The sequence below is a fragment of the Choloepus didactylus genome, chromosome 8 (assembly GCF_015220235.1).
Source record: "Choloepus didactylus isolate mChoDid1 chromosome 8, mChoDid1.pri, whole genome shotgun sequence".
NCBI lineage: Eukaryota > Metazoa > Chordata > Mammalia > Pilosa > Megalonychidae > Choloepus > Choloepus didactylus.
The window spans coordinates 5,025,740-5,047,244 of NC_051314.1; the positions used below are offsets into that span (position 1 = coordinate 5,025,740).

At 50.0% G+C, this 21,505-nt stretch overlaps 1 protein-coding gene and 1 pseudogene across 1 annotated transcript in view; one reads left to right on the top strand and one right to left on the bottom strand.

Moving 5' to 3' along the window:
• Positions 1–21,505, top strand: part of CELSR1 (cadherin EGF LAG seven-pass G-type receptor 1) — a 155,836-nt gene that overhangs the window by 36,613 nt on the left and 97,718 nt on the right. The gene's annotated exons all lie outside the window — the stretch shown is intronic.
• Positions 14,800–18,731, bottom strand: LOC119541527 (annotated as a pseudogene).

A 21,505-nucleotide genomic window follows, 5' to 3' on the forward strand; every position in this document is an offset into this window, starting at 1 on the left:
CTGAGAGGAAAATCCAATTTGTTACTTTTAAGTCATGTCTTAACCACTTAATAACAGAATATTGGATATTAATCTTTTCCATGTGTTCAAATTTGCCCTGAAGGCTCCAATGCAAGAAATTGGACCGGGCATTGTGCTTTGGGACCTCAGGAAGGGTGTGAGGGAGTGTGTGTGTGCATGTGTAGGGGTGCACCCGTGTGAAGGGGAGGGGATTCTGTGGAGTTGGTGCAAGGGCCGGGGTCATGGCCACACTTGTGGTTGATGCCGAGCAGGTGTTGGGACGGTGGACAGCGCCTCCCGTGGGCAGCGGTCAGGCGCGGGCCTTCCAGAACAGATGCTCTGGTGGTGGTGGTGGGGCGTCCACCCGGGACGTACCTCCGAGGACATTCCACATGGCGGGACCTGAAACGTCATAACCTATTCATTGCCGACTAGTGTGGGCCGTGAGAAGCCTCATCAGTTTAAGAAAATAAAAACAAGAAAGCTGTCACCCATACTGTGGTTCGCAAAGCCAGAGAACTGTGAGGTCACCACCCAAGAGTGGATGTGGACAGCTTCAGGTCTCGTCTGACCTGTAGGCCATTAGAGGGTCCAGCATGGGCCTGGAAGTTCTCAGACCTAAATTTGCTCAGAAGAAGATTCTTGACGAGCCCAGCGTTTGCAGAAAGTGCAGTGTGCAATGGGGATTTAAATGCAGGCCTCTTGAGAAGATTCTGGATGAGCCTAGCATTTGCAGAAGGTGCAGTGTGCAATGGGGATTTAAGTGCAGGCCTCTTGAGAAGATTCTGGATGAGCCTAGCATTTGCAGAAGGTGCAGTGTGCGATGGGGATTTAAACGCAGGCCTCTTGAGAAGATTCTGGATGACCCTAGCATTTGCAGAACGGTGCATTGTGCAATGGGGATTTAAATGCAGTCTTCTCGAGAAGATTCTGGATGAACCTGGCATTTGCAGAAGGTGCAGTGTGCAATGGGGATTTAAATGCAGTCTTCTTGAGAAGATTCTGGATGAACCTGGCATTTGCAGAAGGTGCAGTGTGCGATGGGGATTTAAATGCAGGCTTCTCGGCGGCCTTGGGTTCGAGGTGCAGCTTTCACCTCTGAGCCATTTGGTGACGCTCAGCGTGGGCTGCGCTTTGAAAGTGGAGGTGTCAGCCGCCAGATTTTATTTTCAGCTTCACTTGCGCTGCTCCCCTCTCTTCAGGCTCCCTTGGTAATGAGCCAGGAGCCGCCTGCAGCCTGCCAGCACGGGGGCCGCCTTCCCTCCAAATTGAGTTTTTGAGTCTGCTCAAATCTTCTCGCTCACTGGCTTCAAAATGGTCCCACAGCTCATTAGTTTCGGGGGAAAGAATAAGGTGGGGAACCGCCAACAAAGGCCGCAGAATTGCTGCAGAGCAGATCCGGGCTTGTCTTCCAAATGCGAGGAGGAGAGATTTTTTGTTTTGCTCTTTGTAATACTGGAAACTAATTCCACCATCTGGATGTGGGGGGAAAAGAGGCCCGAAAGAAATAAAATACTCAACTCTAGAAAACCACTGAAGACGTAATAAAGACAAGAAAAGAAAGGATGCCAAAACACGCATTTTCCTTATTTGCTAAAAGATGTATTTCCTCTGGCAGGGCCGTATGATTTTTTTTTCTCAAATGCTTCTTCCACCAGAGTTGCTGGTTAATAATCTAAAACCATGTGTGTTTTATCCTCTGAATGTCGTGCTAAATCAGTCTCTTGAAATTTTGGACTGGAATTTTCTTAGCAAATATTTAACCAGAAAAAAAAAAAAAAATCCCTGTATTTCTGTGCCTCAGCAGTTGCAGTGTAAGTTGCAAATTAATAGATGTCTGGGCCAATATTTGATCCTTTTTCCCCAAAGAAAATGCTTCACCAGCTATTTGCTAAGGGGTCCCCGGCAGTGGCAATGTTCGTGTACTTGGAGTTGCTGGGTGGGGGTCCCCCACTGATGGGGGCTCGAGGCCTGGGGCGGTCCTCGGCCTCTGAGGCTTCTCTTGCTCCCCCATCCAGTAGCAGCTGGGCCTCCCCCCCCACGCAGGTGGGGTCCCTGGGATGACTCCCTCTGGCATCTCCTACGGCCACGAGGACACTGTGGGGTGCTGCCGTGAGTGGGCGGTGAGCCCTTCACAGGGCTTGAGGGCAGCTGCCCCCAAACACACAGCCCCTCCAAGGTGAGCCAGCCCACCACGGGGGCAGTGGCTTCCTAGAGCCTTTCAGTGGAATTTGCATTTAAGAAGAGTCTCAGTGAAGTTCTTTTGGAAGGGGCTGACCCCAGGACACCTGGGCGGGGAGACTGGGGCCTAGGAATGGTGACCCCTTCACATTCCTCATTGGCGGTTTGGAGGCTGCAGCGTGAGCTGGGCTGGGCCGGAGGGAACAGCTCTGTCCCCTGAAGGCCCATCCAGGGGCCTCGCTGGGCCCGCGGCCGCCTTCCTCGCAGGAGGGCCTGGCTTCCCTGGCTGCTAGCCTGCGCCCCCGATTCCTGTTTCCAGCTCCTGGCACTGCCTGGGCCCCCACCCTGCAGCCAGGCCCACTCAGCGGCCCTGTTTCTCTGTCGCCCTGACTCCCTGGATTTCTGGGCTGCAAGCCCTTGGGGTTCCTCCCAGCAGGTGCTGCTGAGAGCTGGGGAGGGGTGTGGGAAGCCCAGGAACGTTCTGGCTTCTGTTTCACTCGGGGGCACCTTGTGTTCAGGTAATTGATGGCCGGGCTTGTTTATCTGGAGGCACAAGGATGTGTCTGCTGCTGTTGGTTTGAGCCTGCTTTGTTGTTGCACGTTTGCTCTTTAATAGGGACAAATTACTGGTATTGGACATCCTGGCAGCTCCCTTTCCCCATTGAGCCTCTGCTGTTAATAATTATTCTCAGGGGAAGCGTTCGGTCAGACAGCGGCTGCCCAGGCCTCACCACACTGTGCTTTGCTGGCTCGTGACAGCTGTGTGTCCTTGGTGCAGTCTCTTAGCCTCTCTGGGTTCTCACCCCTCACCATCGGGGTGGTGGAATCTGCTTTGTCCGACTCGGTGCTGTGTTGGAGAAGCAAAAGAAGTAAAGACAACGGTGTTAAAGACGAAGGTAGCTCTTGCAGCCCTCAGCAGGTAGGAAATGGCACAGGGAGGTTAAGAGACTTGCCTGGGGTCACAGAGGGTGTGGGTGGCAGAGCGGATTGCCCCTCAACCTACGGAAATTGCCTTGCAAGCTGAAATCCAGCACGGGAGGCTTTGGTCCCCAGCTCTCTGGGTGTGTTGGATTAGCCAGGGTTCTCCAGGCAAACAGAGCTGACAGGAGAAATATAAATATATATATATATATATATATATATATATATATATATATATATATATATAATTATCAAGAGGTTTACTATAGGAATAGGCACACGTGACTATGGGGATTGGCAAGTCCAAATTCCATGGGGCAGGCTGCATGTTGGAAACTCTGATGAAGGTGACCTTGAATTCCCCAGGAGAAGTTGTCTGGCTGAAGCAGAGGCAGGAGTTCTTTCTGATTTCTGAGCTCCTCAGTTCTGGCTTTATGACCCCCACTGACTGGATGAGGAGACTCCCCTCATTGCTGTGGGCAGTCTCCTTTGTCGCTTGTAGATGCAGTCCACTGACTGTAGATGCAAATCCATCCACGAAATACCCTCACAGTAGCAATCAAGCCAGAGCTCGCTTGGCCAGACTACTGGACACCGTCACCCAGCCAGATTGACACATGAGATTAACCACCACACTCAGTGTTCAGGGGCCTTTTGCACTCAAGTGACCACACCCTCTTTCTTGAAACACCCTCTTCCCTGCCTGCCCTGTCATTAGGCTCTCCTGGTTCCCCCACCCCTGCTCCTGGGCAGCTCCTGCTGTCTCCCCTGCAGGCTCACCCTCCCCCACCCTGTCATTTTTTTAAAATTCATTTTTATTGAGATATATTCACATATATATAATCATCCAAAGTGTACAATCAGTTGTTCGTGGTACCATCATATACTTGTGCATTCATCACCCCAATCTATTTTTTGAACATTTTCCTTTTACCAGAAAAAGTGAAAAAAATAATGAAAAATAAAAGTAAAAAAGAACACCCAAATCATCCCCCGACCCACCCTGTTTTTCATTTAGTTTTTTGTCCCCGTTTTTCTACTCATCCATCCATACACTGGATAAAGGGAGTGTGATCCACAAGGTTTTCACAATCACACTGTCACCCCTTGTAAGCTACATTGTTATACAATCGTCTTAAGAGTCAAGGCTATTGGATTGGAGTTTGGTAGTTTCAGGTATTTATTTCTAGCTATTTCACTGCACTAAAACCTAAAAAGGGTTATCTGTATAGTGCATAAGAATGCCCTTCTGAGTGACCTCTCGACTGCATTTGAAATCTCTCAGCCATGGAAACTTTGTTTCTTTTCTTATTGCATCCCTCTTTTGGTCAAGAAGATGTTCTCAATCCCACGGTATTGGATCCCGATTCATCCCTGGGAGTCATATCCCATGTTGCCAGGGAGATTTACACCCCTGGGAGTCAGGTTCCATGTAGGGGGGAGGGCAGTGAGTTCACCTGCAGAGTCGGCTTAGCTAGAGAGAGAGAGGCCACATCTGAGCAACAAAGAGGCACTCGGGGAGACTCAGGCAAATTATAAGCAGGATTAGCCTCTCCTTTGCAGTAAAAAGCTTCATAGGGGCAAGCCCCAAGACAGAGGGCTCAGTACACCAAGCAGTCGGTCCTCAATGTTTGTGAGAACATGAGCAACAATCCAGGTGAGGAAGCCCAACACCTCTGCATTTTCTCCCAGCTTCTCAGGCGGGTCCTGCATATATATTTTTATTCTCTGTCCAGATTATTTGGGATGTCGCTATTTCACACTAACCTATGCAAACCTACCAGGTCTCATGTCCTATTAAAAGTTCCATGTAATTATAGTGTTTGAACAAACTGTACGAGTTAAATTATTTAGGAAATTCTAGATCCTGCACCAACTAACCATTTCTTCCCTTGGTCTCACATGGAAGTTGAAGTTTTGAAACACAGTCAGTATTGTCCTTTACTCTTTGGCCTGATTTGCCCTGGTCCTAACCACATCTGCTTCATTCATATCTCTAGTTGAAGTCTGGACTCTTTCAGCTTTTTAACAGTTGCTATATGTTCTAATACTGACATTTATATCTGCTGAGCTCTAGCTCTGAGTTTTAGGTGTCATACAGATACCCAGTGTTCTAGAGACCAATCAGGTTATACACAAAGGAATCAGCATCTCAGAATCTGGAGACAGCCATTACAATTCAGGAATAGATGTGACTGCTATAAGAGCTTATAATCTAGGGACAATTACTGTTCTAGTTTGCTGAACACCAGAGATGGATTGGCTTTTATAAAAAGGGGGTTTATTTGGCTACACAGTTACAGTCTTAAGGCCATAAAGTGTCCAAGGTAACACATCAGCAACCAGGTACCTTCACTGGAGGATGGCCAATGGCGTCCAGAAAACCTCTGTTAGCTGGGAAGGCACGTGGCTGGCATCTGCTCCAAAGTTCTGGTTTCAAAATGGCTTTCTCCCAGGACATTCCTCTCTAGCAAGCTTGCTCCTCTTCAAAACGTCACTCACAGCTGCACTGAGTTCCTTCTCTTTGAGTCAGCTCATTTATATGGCTCCACTGATCAAGGCCCACCCTGAATGGGTGGGGCCATGTCTCCATGGGAATATTTCATCAGAATCATCACCCACAGCTGGGTGGGGCACATTCCAAGCAAATCTAATCAGCACCAAAACGTCTGCCCCACAAGACTACATCAAAGATAATGGCATTTGGGGGACACAATACATTCAAACTGGCACAATTACAATAATCGTTCCCCTGATAAGCTGTGCTCTGAGGTTCAATTCTGAGTTTACATGTTGTAGCTAGTCTATACTGGAGAGGCATTGTAGTGTTTGCCTTTGTTTCTGGCATACTTCACTCAAAATTCTGTCTACAGGTTCCATTCACCTCATTGCGTGTCTCACAGCTTCACTCCTTCTCGCAGTTGCTCAATATTCCGTTGTACGTATGCACCACAGTTCACCATTCTGTTCCTCAGTCAGTGTACCCTTAGGCCACCTCCAACCATTGCAGATCATGCATACTGTCTCCATAAACACCAGTACACAAATGTCCATTCATGTCCCTGCTCTCAGATCCTCCAAGTAAATGCCCTGTAATGAGGTTGCAGGACCTTATGGCCCCCACATACTTAGCTTAGTGTGGAACCACCACACTATCTTCCAGAAAGGCTACACCATTCTGCCTCCTCATCAACAGTAATAGGTACATCCCTCTCTCCATGTTTTCTCCAGCACTTTTTTCCTTGTTTATGTTTTTCCATACAATTTTATAGAGCTATATTCACAAACCACATAATTATCCACAAGGTACCATCAGTTGTTCATGGTATCATCATATAGTTGTGCATTTATCACCACAGTCAGCACTTGAACATACTGATTACCACGAAAAAAGTTTTTTTAAAAGAATAATAAAAAAGATAATAAAAAGAAAATAAAAGATTGTACAATACAGTATAATAGTAGGGTCAGAAAAACCACTATCAAGAATCCCATACCCCTCCCTTATAGCCTCCTCTCATACACATTTAGCTTTGGTGTATGGCCCTTGTTACATTTAATGGAAGCATATTACAATGTTACTATTGACCATAGACTCCAGTTTGCTTTGATTATATTTTTCCCCAATACCATCCCCTTTCCAACACTGCATGACTGACATTTATTTGTTTTCCCACATGCAAGAACAGTTTTATATTTGTACATTTAGTCACAATCATTGACCACTCCAGTTTTGCTAAGTTAAACATACCCAGTCTTTATCATCTATCTTTACCTCAGGTGTCATTCATGCCCCTAGCCCTCCTCTTTCAGCTTTACTCACAACTTTGTTTGGTGTACTTACAATATTGTGCTACCATCACACAGTGTTATGCTATCCTTTTCTGGATCTGTACAGTCAATCCTGCTGAACATTCTGTAGTCCTTCAGCATCAAATGCCTGATCTCTGCCCTCTTTCTATCTCCTGGTAGATTGTGTTATCAGCTTTTAACTCTCAAAGTTTGCTCGTTAATGTTAGTTTGTATTAGAGAGACCACACAGTATTTGTCTTTTTGTTTCTGGCTAACTTCACTCATCATAATGTCCTCAGGGTTCATCCACGTTATTATAAGATCCGTGTCTTTGTTCTGTCTTACAGCTGCATAATAGTCCATCATGTGTATGTACCACAGTTTGTTTATCCACTTGTCCGTTGATGGACATTTGGGCTGTTTCCATCTCTTGGCAATCGTTAATAATGCCGTGATAAACCGGTTTACAAATGTCCGTTCATGTCTTAGCTTTCAGTTCCTCTGAGTGCACACTTAGCAGTGGGATCGCTGGGTCATGTCCCACTTGTCATTTCACGTTGAGGTGCCTCAGGGTCAGGCCCAGGCCTAGCCTACATTTGCTTTGCTCGCTCTCCCTGGGTGGTCCCACCCACCCCTGTGGCCATCGGCTCCTCCATTCAGACCTCTGCCTCCTCCCAAACCTGGCATGAGCCTCAGACCTGACATCCCTATTCGGGTATATCAAAGATGCTTCATTCCAGTTAGCTATTGCTGCGTAACGGCCATCCCTAACCTAGTGGCGAAACATCAACCGTTCTGTTATGTTGGATTCTGTGGGCAGGAACTTGGGCAGGGCACAGTGGGGGTGGCCAGTGTCTGCTTCGAGGTGTTTGGGGCCTCAGTGGCAGTGACTGACTCAGGTGGCCGAAGGTGACTCAGGTGACTGGGGGCTGGAGTCGTCTAGAGCAGGGCTTGGAAAACTGTAGCCTGTGGGTCAATCCAGCCCACCACCTGTTTTTGTAAATAAAGTTTTACTGGAACACAGCCGCACTCATTCTTTTGTGCTTTTTCTGCCAGAACAGTGGAGGTGAGTATTGTGACAGAAACCACGTGTCCTGGAAGCCTGAAATATTTTCTATCTGGCCCTTTATGGAAAAGGTTAGCCGACCCCTGACCTAGAGTCTGTCTGTTCACTTGCCTGGAGCCGGGGCCGGGATGACCCAGGCTGGGCTCTGCCTGGAGCCCCGATATGTGGCCTCTGCAAGCCGCTTGGACAGCTGGTTCCCAGAGGGGGTGTCTCCAGGAGCGTCCGAGAGAGCCAGGTGAATGCCGCTTGCCCTCTGAGGACGCAGCCCTGGAAGTCGTGTGGTGACCCGTCCTCTGTTGGCTGATGCCGTCTTGAGCCTGCTCTCATTGGAGAAGAAGGGGACATGGAGCTCGCCTCCTGGTGGAACACGTGTCAGCCTACTGGGGATCCTACTGTAAAAACCACCCCGCTTTGCAGATCTACCCCATCCCACCCGAGCTCCTCGTCCTCTACCCCAGGCACAACTGCTGAGCTCATCTCCTTCCCAGGTTTCCAGCTCCCAGAACGACGTCACCATCAAAGCCAGAAGTTGTCTGTGCCTCGTTCCTCTGCAGCCTTCGTCCTCCGTTCTCCTGTTTCATTTAAAGAATTTTTATTGCCGTTTTGTTCAAATATACAAAATAATATGACACACACGTGTGCGTTATAAAGGGTAACAGGAAACACCTGTGCCCCTCCCACCCCACACGCATGCCTAGAACCTTCCATGTCCCCACACCCTCTGTGTGCCTTCCCTGTCATATCCCACTCCTTCTCCCAAGGGATTTCAGTTTATTTTTCGTTTGTTTTTCATTTTGGGTCCACGGCACATGCTGTTAGCAGTCAAGTGCATGTTGATCCACGGTCCCTTATCTGCTATTCCAAAATCCAAAAAAAAAAAAAAACTCCGGAAATGAAAGTCAGTTTGGCAGAAATTCACTTGGTGGCCAAACCTGACCCAAATCAACATGAGACTATTGACAGTTTTAATTCTGCGTCGTGTGACGGGGCTGCGGGAAGGGTGCAAACTTGACTGGAGTGTCTGCTGTTAGGTGAGGTGATATATGCGTCGCGTTAACCGTTCAAAGTTTAGGAATTCTGAATTCCCGTTCCTGCTGGTGCCGGGAGTTTCAGGGAAAGGCGCACAGACCTCTGTGTTAGGTCGTGTCTGTTTGTGGAGTTTAGAGACGTGGCACCGTTGTGTACGTGCCCTTCCACTGCCCGCCTCCTTCGCTCGGACGCCGTGATGGTGCCCCGAGTGCAGCTCAGCGTCCACGTCCGCCGCCGCGTGGCTTTCCCTCCCGTGAATATTCCGCGGTCTTTGTTCCTCTGCATTGGGTCTTCCTGGGGGCATCCCCTGGCTCCCGTCGGGGAGATGCCCCGTGTGGACTCGCCGGCCTCAGCTCTGTTGGGGTACGCGGCTGTTTTGCAGGGTGGCAGGATGACTCGCGTTCCCGCCAGCCACTGACGAGCCTTCGTCCTCTCACTCGTCCTGGCGCCCACTTGCTGGCATCTAACGTCTTGATTTCTGCCCGTTGAGTGGCCGCAGGATGGTAGCTCCTTGTGGTTGCAATCTGCATTTCTCAGATTTCAGGTGATGCTGAGAATCTTTGTATTTGTTTCAGGGCCAGATGTCTCCTAGTTTGCAGCTTGTCTCGGCATCAGTTTTTAAAAGAAAATTCTTTAAATTTAAACTCTTGTTTTTAATGTCATAATTATACCCTTCTTCCCTTTATGGTAGTGGTTTGGGAATCCTGTTTAAGAAAGCCTGACCACAAGGTCACAAACGTGATCTAGAGCAATCTCTTCCAACATTAATTCGCCTGGAATCGATTTTCAGGTTCAGGGTGAGGGAATTCCTTTTGTCTTCCGGATAGAAGACCTATCGTCCTGGGACCGTTTCTGGAAGTCTTCTTTCTCCGATGTCAGCTCTGTCGTTCACCGCTTTCTCGCGTGTGCGGGCCCTGCCTCTGGGTCCTCTCCTCTGTCCCCTGGGTGCTGGCCCGTCCACGCCGACACACCCTTGTCACCGAGGGCTGAGGGCCGATGGGACACCCTCGTTCTCCAGGGCTGCCTTGGCGTCCGTGGCCGGCCGCTCTTCCACGTGGACGAGAGAATCACCTTGTCACGCTCCACGGAGGGCCTCGCTGGGGTTTTGGTGAGAATGGAGTGAATGTGTGAACCCATCTGGGGAGACCTGGGGCCCTCTCCACCTGGCCTCTCCCTGTCAGTGGGGATGGTGAAGCCCCCCAGTATTCTGTGCTTCCTTATTGTCCATCAGCATTTTGTATTTTTATTTATAAAGGGGTTCTACATCTTATCTTACATTTATCCATAGGTGCAGTATATTTTTGCTGCTATTGTAAATGGTATTTTTAAAAAATGATGTTTTATGAGACTGTGACTGGGGTCGAGAAATGCACTTGGTTTTCCTGTCCTGATCTCGTCTCTGGCTGCCTTGCTAGATGTGCTCCTGCCTTCTGACCGTTTGTAGAGCCTGTGGCGTTTTCTCTGTGGACAGTCGTAGCATCTGTGAATAATGGTGTCCCGTGTTCTTCCTTTCCGGTCCTTATTCCATCCATTCATTCATCCATCCATTCATTCATTCTCCTATTATCCCTAAGTACCCTGTGGAATAGAAATGGCAAAGTAACAGATATTATTTTAAGTCTGATGTTTGCTCTTGGATTTTTGTAGCTGTCCTCCATCAGTTTAAGAAAGCACCTGCCTCTTCTTACTTGCCAAGAGTCTTTACTCTGAAAAGTCGTAGAATTTTATGGAATCTTTCCCTCTATTTATTGAGATGCATAAATGTGCAGTGTATTATGCTAAATGTATTTTCTGTGTTAAATACCTAGGATAAATTTTAACTTTCTGTATTTTTTTCTTACACATTATTAGATTTTAGTGTGCCGTTTTTTTTGTTTTAGACTTTTGTATTTATGTTCCTGATACACTTGGCCTGTAATTTTTCTTCCCTATATTCTCCTTATCTGAATTTAGTATCAAGATGATACTAAGAGGATGCATTATGGGGAGAAGTTTTCTCCTTTTTTATCCTCTAGGAGGAGTGTGTGTCTAAGGTGGGAGCTATGTGTTTCTTGAAAGTTTGGTTGAACTCATCTATAAAATTGTCCAGGCGTGGTGTTTACTTTCTGGAAAAATTTTATGCACTGGTTGAATTCCTTTCTTGTGTTTAGGAAAAGTTAGGCTTTCTGTTTATTCTTGAGTCAGTTTTGGTAATCTTTTTTACTTTTAAAAAAGTCATCTATATCATCTTAGTTTCCAAAATTTATTAGCAGAAAGTTAATATTATTTTCTCATCTTTGGGATCTTTACTGCATCTGAATTGGTGATTTATACCTTGTCTCTTTGTCTAGATCAGGGTTGCCGAAGATGTATTTTGTGAGTCTCTTCAAATAGCCAACTTTTGACTTTAGTGTTCCTCTCCATGAGATATCTCCTTCCTACCTTGTCTTTTGTTCTTATTTTTTTTCCTTCTTTTTAGTTTGTTTGGGTTGACTCTGTACTTTCTCCTCCCCCAAATTTCTAAAGCTCCCCCTTCTCCCCACCTGTGCTGCCGTCTCACCGCTCACCTGCGGGGTTGTGGGAGCCTCCTGTGCTCTCCGCGGCCCCTGCAGACGCGCCTCCACCCCACATCCACACCCAAATCTAAGGAGATGGATTTTAGCCCCTTTCGACGACTTTCTTTTTCTTCTAGGACAAAGGCTCCCATACGGCACGGCCCCTCCACCTGCCCATCATCCGGCCCCGCACTCCTCTTCTCAGACCTGCCGCATCTACCCCCACCTTCTTTCCGTCCACCTGCAGCCTTTGCACGGGCTCTTCCCATCGCTTGTCCCTATTAGCCCCTAAATCACTTTCATGCACATTATTAAAAGGTTCCCCTTTGTAGAGGCAGCCCCAGGATGGCCACTCCTCCCTTGGCTGGGCACCCACGTGTGGGACACATGTGCTGGGTTCAGGCCACTGCTCCTTCACTGAGTTCAACTACACCTCGCTCTTCAGATCGCATCGCGAGTGCCACTTCCTCCAGGAAGGCTTCCTGGATTCCCCAGTCTGCACACAACTCCGTGTCCCCCTCTTGCTTGGATTCGTCACATAAGTATTTGGTATTTGTTGGTGATATTTGGTGCCTGTTCCCCTCCTCTGGTCTCCAGGCTCCCTGTAGAGACTGACCCATTGTGTGTCCTCAGCTTTTAGAATGGTGCCCAGCTCGTATCGGGTGCTTGGTAAATTTTTGTAGAACAAATAACATCCTACACAAATGTGCATGGTCATGCTGATGCATTTATGATGTGGATATATTTTTTTCCAAAGGAACTAGTGGATTTAGTAAGTCCGCATTAGCGGAAGTTGAGTTAAGCCTGGCAGTTAGTCTGTGTGTTATTTGGATTATTCAGCAAGAATTCCAAGGGGTCCAGTGATCTGGGGGCAGCCCGAGTGATGACTCTAAGAACAGGGACGACCATCTTCTGGGACAGAGGCTGAGTGTCGTATGGCCGCCTGCCCCTCTCGGGAGGCTTTGGGGGGCTCTGGACCATGGTGGCTGCATGGAGGAAAGCACCCTCAGCCCATGGGTCACCCCAGGGTTAGGAGGGCGTCCATCTCCAGCCTTGCTTGCTCTGTTTTGGTGGCACACTCGCACCTCTTCCTCTTTAGCCTCTCCTAGATGAACAGTTTCCTTTGTCCTCAGGATTTGGGGTGACTGGTGACTTCTCGCTCGTCCTCCTTACCTCTGGGCCCCCGACAGGTGCTGGGAGCATGTGCCTGACTCCCCAGGGCTCTGCATGGGTGAGCATGGCCATGGGGAGACCTTCCATTTCAGGTGGGTCCGTGTGTGCCCTCCAAGCCCTAAACTCAGCACGAGTTCACACCCAACGTCGACGGGCCTGGCAGCATCCCCCCTTATCAGAGTGGGCTGGCAGCAGTGGGTGCACGAGCGAGCAGTCATCCTGTTCTCTTCTCCTACTTTCTTTTTCTGTATTTTCCAGTATCTCTATGTGTAACATGTACTTAAACAAAATACCTTAAATGCAATACACAGAGCAGCTGGTATTAGTTTCCTTCTGCTGCTGTAACAAAATGACCACAAACTCAGTGATTTGAAGCAACTCAAATTTATTCTTTTCGGTTCTGGGTGTCAGAGAGTTCTACGGGTTCCCTGGTTTACACGGGGTCTTCACCCCCTCTTCTGCCACCCCCTTCCACTTTGAAGGACCCTGGCATCACCTCGGGCCACGCAGATAACCCAGGACGCTCCCCCCCTGTTTTAAGATCAGCTCTGCAGCAGCCTTCATTCCACCTGGCACCTGAACCCCCATTTGCCAGGAGTTCCCAGGCCCGGGGAGTGGGTCGTGGGCTTCTCCTGGAGACTGTTGATCTGCCACCATTCATGCCCACGGTCGGAGGTCACTTACAAAAGAACCAAGTAACAGCAGAAAGCTAGTTTCCCGCTTGCCCGTCTCCCAGCTGTGCGGGGCCCCACGTCTCTTCCTGGTTCTTGTGAACCCTTTTGGGGTAGACCGCAGACGGCCTGTCCCCAAACACGAGGCTCTGGAGGAGGGGCTCCTGATGGCAGTGGGCAGCACGTCTAGAGCCATAGGTGGGTCGCGGCTCTCCCCTGGCAGGCCGCTGGACCGTCCCCGTTCAGAGGGGCCTGGAGGCTGAGGCTGAGAGCGGTTCAGCCTGCGTCCTCGGTGGTTGATGAAAACAATCAGAAGCCCAGAGCCTGGGAGTCGAGGGCCAGACGCCAACGTCCAGCCTGGTGGAGAAGTGGAAGCTATCAGAATCGAAGGAAGTCCGTGGCATGTTGTTAAACCGCTACTGAAATTCCTGCAGGTGAAAGCGTGTGCAGCTACAGGGAGTCGGGAGGAGGGAGAAGGCGGCACACGTGCGTTCATGTGCCCGGCACCCGCCCACAGGGAGGCCGTGGCCCCTGTGCTGCGCTGACCATCCAAAGAAGGACAGGCATCTTCAGGAACACTCAGTGGTGTCTGTCCCTCTGGGTAACGGGGTGGCCCTCACAGAGCTGGGCTCAGGGTGTGGCAATCCAGCGGGCCCCCACCCCCACCCGAAATCCCTCGCCCAGTGGCGAGCCGTTTGCCAGCAGCGGTCAGTAAAGAGGCCTTGGAAGGGTCCGAGCAGGGCCTGTCGCGCTCAGCGACCAGCAAGGTACGGTTGGCTGAAAGTCTCACCTTTGGTGTCTGCTGCGGTTCTGGGGCTGGAGAATATGGGCGTCCCCGGCAGGTGCTCGAGGGTCACACCGTCAGGCCGGAGGTTGTCACTCAGGGAGCCAAGTGCTCACCTGCTCTTTTAAACTCACTTTGACGTTGAATTGTTGCCGATCTTCCTGGGATGGGGCAGAAAGGTGCCCTGTGGGCCCAGGACTGTGTGCTGCCGGGGGGGCCTGGCTGGCCAAGGGAAGCACCCCGAAAGTGGCTGCCGGGCAGGGGAGGAGGCCTGGGCCGCCCTGCAGGTCGGGGCTGCTGAGTGTGGAGACCCAAGCCCAGCTGCTCCCGAGCTCCGGGGATTTGCTGAGAATCTCAAGCCAGAAGAGTCCAGAAATGGTGGTGTCTTTTCAGGAGCAGGAGTCAGGCGGTCTCAAATGGGTATGCTTTTTATTTTTTAAATAAAATAGGAATTTAATCTGAACTTTATACTTGATTTTTTAAAATTCATGATCAGTTCCAGAATTATGCCATATTCACATTTACAACAATTTATAAGTAAATAGTCATTTGATTGATAAAGCAATTTCTTTAATGAACTGCCTAACATATAGTTACTTTCGTATATTGATTGTTATTGAAGAAAAAAATGGTAACAGTTCAGATAACTTAGACAAGACTTGACTTCTGGGCTTCAGAAAGATGTGGAAAATTTTCCTGAAGAAATTTTTCTTTTTCTTTTAATTTTTCTTTCTTGCTTTTACACGGGCTTGTTTCTCAAGTCTCAGTCTGACAAAACGGTCCACATAAGGCATTGCAAAGAATCGTTTCCTAGTGTGTCTTTTATTTAGGTGCCGAGGTACAGGACACTTGTACCAGATAATTCTTCCAAAGATGTCTCTTCTCCAAGACCAGGTCTGGCTTTCTCTGGACCAGTCTGAGGGAGCCTTAGGGCACTGTCCCTTCCCTGGACAGCCCTATTCAATGTTTCCATAGAATCTCCTGCCTTTTCCAACCGCTCTGGGCCTGGTACTGGCCACCTCTGCCCCTGGCCTCCTGCTCCCAAGTTAGGAACGTGTTTCTTCTTCCAACAGGACATACCAGAGTTTATGTAAATCTTCATTACTTTTGTTCCTTAATTGCTGACAGGCCCATGAAGCTCCAGATTTCACTTTTTCTCCCCCCCCCCCCCAATTCTTTCCTTGACAACATGATATGAAGTAATCTACACTGGTGAAAAGATGTGGCATTTGGTGTGTCCTTAGGCAGTAAATTAAGAGCAAACCTGAAACCTGGACTAACAGGGCTTTGAAGAGTTAGTAACGCTCTGGAAGCCTTCATAGTTTCTGAGACCACTCGGCAAACAACAGCCAAATGAGTGACCGCTGTTTTTTCCGCATCAAACGGGTACACCTTTGCCTCTCTTCTCCCCAAGGATCATTTGCCAGTGTCTGGAGATGGTCTTCTGGCCATAACTTGGGGGACAAGTGCTCCCGGATGTCGGGGTGCTGCTAAACACCCTGCAAAGCACAGCCCGGCCCTACCCCGCAGAGGCCACCTACCTGGCAGGAAAGGCCTGTCCTTGGAGGCCTTTTTCTTGGTGCTCGTCTTCTCTCCTCGTTGCCTACAAGCCTTTCTTTCAGGCCTCTGGGTCAGACAGGCCTCCCCAAACTAGGAGTTTACATTGATTGGCTTTTGAATTCCCCGTTCAGCAGAAGAATTCCCTGTGTGTCATTAAATTCGTGTTGGAAATAAAAAGAAAAACAGGCACAACCTAAGGTTCCAGATGAAGACAGCCTGGGGTGTTTTCTCTGCCTGTCTGGGAATCCCTCGCTCTGTGTGTGAGATGCATTTCACAGTATTTAGTCTGTGGTATAAACAGACGGCCGTGGCTGTTGCGCCACGTAAGCAGTAAGTCAGCGTTTTTACAGGGAGCGAGCACGGTCCCCTCCGAGGTTAGAAGGATGGCTTCCCAGCTCCCTGAAGTGGAAGGAGCTTCTGCTCTCTTACCCCTTCTGTTCTTCTCTGAGCTCATTCACCGTCTTGGTTTTAAGGAAACCCTTCTTAAAATGCCTTTAAACCCGTTTTCTCCTTATGGATAAGCTTACCCCAAATAAGCACCTTTTTATTAAGAGTCAGTCCTTAGCTCTTGCAGTGCCCAGTGGGGTCCTGGGACCTGTTGGGATTTCATCCGTCTGGAAGGTTCCATCAAGCATGGAAATGGCAGGCATGTTTCTCATGGAATAATGTGATTGAGTGAAATTCCAAAGTAGACACCAGCTTTGGCCTTAGGGTAGGAGCTTGATTTAAGCCTGAAATCAGGAAAGAACATTTCTGAGCCGATGTTATTGTAGGTCATGTGCTTTTCCTGTAAATACTAAATGTGAGAAGGAAGTTTTAGGTATCCTGGCGGCTTCCTTTCTTAGCATCTTTTTTGCTACGTGAAGATAGGTATTTCCGCAAAGTGCGATGTTTATCTTGACTCATTTGGAACTGTCCGTTTAGAGATGTAACTTCTTTAACCCCCCAACCCACTCCCACGCACACCCCAACCCCTTTCTAAATCTCAAGAGAGAGACTAGTTCTCGTCATTTCCAGAATTTTATAATTTTGTTTGGGGGGAAGGATGCCAGGTAGACAAATGTTTCTTTGAAACAGAATAAGGTAGCAGGTAAGAGTGTCTTTGTTTGAATAGTTTTGTATTTAGCAAATTGTCTAATAGGAGCCTTAAGTGCTCATTATTTACCTGGTGTATGGTTTTCCAGGTGCTTGCATGTACATTTCCCCTGGATTCACACCTGGGCCAGGTGAGCAAGGTGTTTGTTACACTTACCTGGCTGATGAGTAGCAAGCAGCCTGATCAGGTGCAGGGACAGTCCAGGGCTCCTCAGCCTGGGGCTGCGACAGCCCCTTCAGAACAGGTTTTGTGGTTTTACACCTGTGTTCTCTTGGCTCTTGCAGTCACAGGTAGTAATTTCACATTTCTTGCTATAGGTTATTGCATTTGATTCTGGATTCAGGTAGCATGTCCACCTGTCAGACAGGGTCTTATTAATTCTCCAGCACCCTGGGAGGCACTGGCAGATCTTCCCACCCCCCTTTATGGATGGGTGAGCGAGGCTGGCACAGGTGGACACCTGGCCCAGGTATCGCGGGCAGGAGTGAGAGGCCAGGATGGGCGAGGGTTTGTCAGCTCCCCAGCCGGAGTGTTGCTGGGGCTGGGCCAAATTAACATCATTGACATTTCTCTAGAGGATGTTCCTGGCACTCGGATCTCCTGATGCGTTGTATCAGGTTGTCTGACAGCCACTGCTGGTTCAATACTTGTTGTTTTGTACTCAGCTTATTTGAAGTTTGGCTGAACACGTGTGTGTCTTCACTGATTGTGTATTCCAGCATTTCTGTGCATGTGCATGGGTGGGGGGGTGGATTGCTGCAGCACGGCTATGACATATACACAGCTCTTCCCTGTGTATCTTGCTGTTGCATCTGAAGTAGGAGCCTCCCTCGGAGGTGGATGGCTGGGGAGACGGACGAGAGGCGTCCGTCCCCTTGGATTTGTGGGCAGTAGACTCACTCGCACAGAATTCCAGCCCCAGTGCTTGGGTGGTTTGTGTAGCCGGGACTGCAGGCTGTCACCTGCAGGTTGTGTTGCCAGGTCTGGGGTGCACTTCTTGGGGGATCAGGATACTCACATCCTGGCCAGACCAGGGAGGAGGGTGGCCTGGGGTGGGGCTCACCCACAGCTGCCCGCCCACTGGGGTTCTTGGGGGCAGAGCGGCCCATGGTACAGTCCCCGACTCCTCTGCCTCTGCGTGAGGGGCACAGGGGACGGTGCCCAGCGCTTTGTGTGTCTTTTTCCAGTCGTCTCCTGCCACCTCCCAGGGTGAGAGACATCTCCCTCCCAGAGCGAGGTGGGGTTTGTTTTTAAAACAAGACAGCGGGTGTTACCACCGGGCTGGCTTTTCAGGATAATCTGGAGTGTCCGTCTTAGCACTTGGATGAGGGGGAGGAGGGATGGAGGGGTGGACTGAGAGCTGGCCGAGGGGGCCGGCTGGGCGTATCCCCAAAGGGGGCCCATTGGAGGGGGGCTAGGAGTGGGGCGGAAAGTGAGGGGCTGAAATTGTCTTAGGTACAGAGGGAAGAGACAGGGGAGCTCATGGCTCACACAGCAGTGCCAATCGTGGCCGGGGCGTGGGGCCCAGATGCGGTAAAGAGATTTCGGAGCACGGAGCTGGTTGCAAGGTTCACAGTGAGGAGGGACCCCTGGCATGGGCTGTCCTGCAAGGACGGGGGGCCCCCCCTCTGTGGTCTGGGCTGGGGAGGGAGGGTTGGCTGGCTCTGCCCCCTTGCCCTGACGCCAGCTCTCTTCCACATCTTCAAGTTGACTCTAAGGATAAATGCACAGGGTGGTTCTAGCGCCAACACAGGTGTGTCTCGGTCTGTATAAGACACCCAACGTACCTGAGCTGCTCCTGGGTCTGACGGGGTGGGAGAAGCTTGTACTCACGGCAGCCCCAGCCCCCCGCCCCCACCCCCATGTTGCTGCTCACGCAGGGAATCGCGGGGCCCCTCGTGACGTGAGCCTGGGTCCGCTCCATGTGGGTTCTAGATCTGGCTTTAGTTGCCCAGGAAGGAGAGAATCCAGACCCTGTCCGGGTAGCAGCGTCAACACGTCACACCTGTTGTCTGGCCCCGATCTGACCTCAAAAATACAGCCCCACAGACCTGACTCCCAGGGGTGTAAATCTCCCTGGCAATGCAGGATATGATTCCTGAGGATGAATCTGGACCCGACATTGTGGGATTGAGAACATCTTCTTGACCAAAACGGGGATGTGAAATGAAATGAAATAAAGTTTCAGTGGCTGAGAGATTCCAAATGGAATTGAGGGGTCACTCTGGTGGACATTCTTACGCACTATATAGAATATATGGAAGTAAATACCTGAAACTGTCAAACTCCAACCCAGTAGCCATGACTCTTGAAGATGATTGTAAAACAATGTAGCTTATAAGGGGTGACAGTGTGATTGTGAAAGCCTTGTGGATCACACTCCTTTTATCCAGTGTGTGGATGGATGAGTAGAAAAATGGGGGCAAAAACTAAATGAAAACTAGGGTGGGGAGGTGATTTGGGTGTTCTTTTTTACTTTTTTTTTTTAATTCAATTTTATTGAGATCCAAAGTGTACAATCATATACTTGTGCATTCATCACCCCAATCTATACTTTTATTTTTTATTCTTATTTTTAGTTTTTCTGGTATAAGGAAGATGTTCAAAAAATAGATTGGGGTGATGAATACACAACTATGTGATGGTATTGTGAACAGTTGACTGTACACCATGGATGACTGTATGATAGGTGAATATATCTCAATAAAACCAAATTAAAAAAAAATAAAGCCTCGCAGAGGAACACAGAAACCACTTCAAATGCCCTAGGCACCCTCGAGCTGGCCGTCCCTGCCCGCTGCCCTGAAAGGCTGGCCCAGGAGGGATGGGTGAGGACAGTGGGGCCCAGGCGAGCTCGCCTTCGTCTCAAACGGTCCGAGACAAGGCGCACCCACAGGAGAAAACGCTGGAATGCCGGGCTGGTCCGGCCACGGTCTCACGGGACATTGGTGATAGGGCGGGGTGTCTGGGGTGATGAGGACCCGTGGTGATGAGTTGAGAGTGGGCATGTTTATGGCCCAGCCCGGCTCCCTCCAGGGCTCCCACCCCATGTCCAACCGCCCAGGGGCACCATCTGGCTGCACCCCCCCCCCCCGGCCCCACGGGTTCACTGTGGCTGAGACCACCCTCTCCGGTGCATTCTTAGACGATTCTCCTGTGCCAAGAACACGGTCCCCAGGGCCTTCCCATCCCACCCCCCGAACCCCGTCCTCTGGGCTGGGTCTGCTCTTCCCCACCCTTATGACCTTGGCGGGCGTGTGACTGGGTGTCGTGGTGCCCGGGGCCCTCCCGTGTCCAGAGAGCACCGAGGGGCCCCTCAGGCAGGGAGGAACCTCGGGGAGGCTGTGGCCGTGGCGGCTGAGCCCATCAGGTGTGCGTCCATCCTTCCTCCGTCTGCCTCCTGACACCCCACCTAGAGCCTGTGAGGCCAGCGGCTCTCAGGGGACCCCCCCCCATCTCTGTGGCCTTGTCCCCCCACAGCCCCACGTTCCCATGTTTTGCGCAGGAAGGCCTGGGCTTCACGCCTCCACTCTGTACCACCAGCCCCACCCTCCTTGGGGACCGTCTCCTCTCTGCCTCCCAGGGTCCCCGGGCAGCATCGGCCGTCCTGCCCTGCACCCCACGGCACTGAGTCACCTGCCCCAGGTCTGGGGACCATGGCTGTATCTTCTGCGACTGCAGGAGCCACCAGCTCCTGGGAGGCCATGGGGTGACCTCTCCCCATGTCCCACGGGGGGCCTGCTGCAGGGGACACGATTGAATCCCTCGGATGACCATCCTCCATCAAAGCCTTAATCCAAGACTGGGGTCAGACCCAGCCCACCCCCACCCTGGGAGTACTCAGGAGGCTATCTCTGCACCCCCTTGCTTGGGGTTTTGCAGAAAGCCACGCTGGCACTGTCCCGCAGCCACCTGTTCTGCATCTCTCCCCTCTGGTTCCTGCTGGGTTTCGGGGATGTCGAGGTGGCTCATCTTTCTGAAAGAAATCCGTGGAAATTGCACTGGACTGATTTGGAGACACTGCAGAGCTGCTGCAATGCCAGCTCAGGAGGGGCTTTCCAAAGTAAAAAATTATAAACCTGATATATGCTCACACAGAAAAATAAAACAGTAGAGAAAAGTAAAATGAAGGAGGTAAAAATCACCAAAAACCCAGTGACCCAACGTTCTAGAAAACACCCATCCAGTCCTCCTCCGAAGTGTAAGAAACTCACAGCCCAGAGGAGTTGAAGGGGATGTGATGCCTAAGGGTCACGTGGGATCCTGGGACGGAAAAAGGACATTGGGAGAAATAAGGTCAGAATAAAGGATGGACTTTAGCTGATAATACGTGTCAGCGTTGGTTCACTAATTTAAACCAGTTGCCACACTGGTTAATAACCAGGAAAACTGGGCCTGGGGTCTGTGGGACCCTGTGCCTTCTTCCCAATTTTTCTTTAATCTGAAGCTTCTAAAATAAAAAGTTTATTAAAAAAAAGTCACCGACCCAGACAGGACCATTGTGAACGTGGAGGTGAGTGTCAGTGAGGGCTCTCGGGATTTGCGTGCAAACTTCTTTTGTGTTTTGGGTGAAAGAGTGGAATTTTTTCACCTGAAATCCCATTGCTGGGATTTATCCCTGCCAACATGTAGAGTATCTGCTTGCTCTCCTTTTGGATGTCACTGCCTGGTCTTCCACCGTAGGGACGGTTCGGCCTG